This window comes from Lipotes vexillifer, unplaced genomic scaffold (genome assembly GCF_000442215.2).
Source record: "Lipotes vexillifer unplaced genomic scaffold, Lipotes_vexillifer_v1.1 scaffold363, whole genome shotgun sequence".
NCBI lineage: Eukaryota > Metazoa > Chordata > Mammalia > Artiodactyla > Lipotidae > Lipotes > Lipotes vexillifer.
This window is the reverse complement of record NW_006799724.1, coordinates 1,143,083-1,146,243: the sequence shown is the minus strand read 5'-3', so window position 1 is coordinate 1,146,243 and position 3,161 is coordinate 1,143,083.

Genomic DNA, 3,161 nt, shown 5'->3' with positions numbered 1-3,161 from the left:
GGGTTCAAAATACATAGCGGATATCTAGGTTGAGATGTCCTATGGACAGTTTATACAGGGCTTCAACACATGAAAGGACTTGGATATACATATATATGAGAGAGAGAAGGGAGAGAGAGAAGTTGAAGTAGTAGTAGATGAGTTTCCTTTTTTCCTTCCTGTCATCCAATGTGAGTTCCTTTGTTACTTGGCTACAGTAGTTACTTGTTACTTTCTACATTCAGGTTTTATTCTATATTCCAAACCACTCAGATTTACAATAACAAATCTATAGCAATGCCTATAACTAGCAGACCAGAGATGGTGGGTAAGAGATAGTGTTAGAACCATTTAAATTCCCCAATTATATAGAATGTATAATAATTTACATCTGGATGGAACTGGGATTTTAGCTCCAGGACTTATGGACAAGCCATTGGCCATCCCCAAACCTACTTCCAGTGTATGACTGCTACACTGGCCTGACTCCTGCTGCCACTAACATGAGCTTGACTGGTGGTCCTCTGACAGCCTCATTGTTTGATGAGTCCACCCTGACTTACCTGTCTAACTGCTCTGTTTATTATTGATCTTCAGCCCATTGGCCTGATTCCCTTGATTCTAGAGTTGATGTTATCAGAATAGATGAACAAGTGTGTCATCATACATTCATTTTGAGTCCCGAACATATAGCAGATGCCCAGACTATGTGAGCAATAGCTTATCAAAGATATCAAGTATCTAAATGAATTGTTTGTAATAAAAATGGATTCGACATACTCAGCTAACATTCTTTTCTTGTCCAGCCACTGGTATCCACAAAAACCAATCAACTTATCTACCAAGTTGAGTTTCAATTACCATTAAGTGAGAACTTTCCTCCTCAAACTTTCTAGAAATTTCTATTATATAGTTACTAAGCAAGTATATTCTGCTACAACTAAAAAGTTAAGCATACCTAAATGCATTATTTTAACAAAAATAAATGTAGGAGAGCAACAGAATTGAAGACAAAATAAAAGGAATGATAGCATGGAGAAAGAAGCAGAGGATACACACAAATTATGTATACAGTGAAATTAAGAAGGAAAAGATCAGGAGAAAAAGGAATTAAAGAATAAAAACAAGAGGTAAGAGGTGAACATGTGGGATGATAGTCAGAAGATGACAAAAAAAGAGGGAAAATCTGCATATTTTAAAGTGAAACACTTGGTTTGATTTTAAACAGCAGAAACAATCCTGCTCTGACATTAAAAACAAACTGGGTCAGCATTCCTCAGTAGATATTCCCATCTATATTATCTTCAAAGATAGTTTCAAATATTTTGCTTAGGGAAAAATCACCCATTCCAATTCTAGTTACCATTTTTGGAACATGTTATCTTAGTGTTTGAAATAAAATTTCTTCTTTTATTATGTTTTCTTCTTGTCAATCATGCAGTCTTTCACAACCGTTTTTCAGGAAAACCTTTAAATCAATGATTATTATGGCACATAATCAAGAAAGTATACAACATAGATTTTTCCCCTTATTACTCTACTTACAATAGAATTCAATATATTATTCTGCTATGGGAGTATATGCTTATGCTCAATATTTTTAGGGTAACCCAGTTCTTACAGTAAGCTTATGAAAAAGCATTTCTTCAATACAGCATCACTTAAAAGTTGCTCTTCCTTTAGAAGGACTCAGTTGACCTCTTTTTTGCCTGGATTCATTGTTAGGCTACCATAATCCTGTATCATTTGCACATGGTGAGTTGAATCTTCTCCACCAGGCATGCAGACTTTGTCTTAACCAGTGGCATGGACTGAGGCAGGTACACATTAGAAACTCTTGTGGGAAGTATGATGTTCCCTAGTTTTCTATTAAATAATTATATTCTTTAGTACACATAGAAGCAGCACTTGAGTGAACAAGAATGCAGTGGTCATTAAAAATATAGCAGAATCTGGAAGAGTGATATGGATGGAGACTTTCTAATTGTTCCTGTGTGATTTGGAAATATGATAGAAACATGACTACTAGAAAGATTTGCAGAAGGAACAGTTATTTATTCACTCTCTTTCCCACTTCCAGATTCTCAATTAAGAGTATATCCAGATTGTATTTATGCCATTCTTCCCAAGATGTTATATAATGGTTAGTGATTAATTAAACCTATTCCTTAATCCATGCCAACATTCTTATATATGTATATTCTCCGCAACAATTGAAAATAAACACAGTACATTTGATAATTTTGACATACAAAAATGTTATAAGAACTTATATTAGTTACTTGCTATTTCTTACCTACTAGTACTGTTTAATAGTCCCCGGAACGACACTAAATACTTTGCATGTTTTGTAGTTATTTGCCCCCCCACCGCACCAAATGCTAACATTACTTTAACAAGAATTTCCATGGTTTATTATCTAGAGGGCCAAGTGTTCATGAAATATAGTAAACTTTGAGTATAAGCAACATTATGACGAACAGAAAAGCAAACGGACTTAAACTTATTCTGAAAGATAGTATTACAGTTTAAGTATTGACAGAGCACCAAAGATATTTTGCTGATCCTCTGAGGTTCAGAGATGCCAATAAACAGAAGAAACAATATAAATTCAAAATCTATTGTTACTATACAGTCTCAAAATAGCGAAAACCAACTAAAAACAAGGGTTTGATTTACTTAAATATTTAACAAAAATTTATTGCAAGAGAGATTTTTTCACTGAATTTACAGTTTCAAGGAACATGGTACAAAACATAGTGCCATCAGCTTTGTCTAAACATTAAATAGGTGCAAATACACAAAGTTTAAAAAAAAAACAAAGAGCATACTTTACAACATAAATTACAGGACTATAAATATATTTTATATACATTATACATACTCTTAAGACATCATTTTAATATACAGCATATATTATATTGATTTTCAAACTATTCAGTGCCTTACTAATATTATATATCAGAAACTTAAGAATTTATTTGCATCATTACACTTACAGTAAATGATTTCATATCAATGAGGCCATATTTTGCCTAGTTTATTTCCACCATTTAAATAGGCAATTATCCACTTAGATGAGCATTAACGTGTAGAGCAATAGTTTTCACATGAATATTTTCTTTCCCTTTCATAGTGATGACTAGAAGAGGGGCTGCAGCGGAATGACCGAGGTGGGGGGA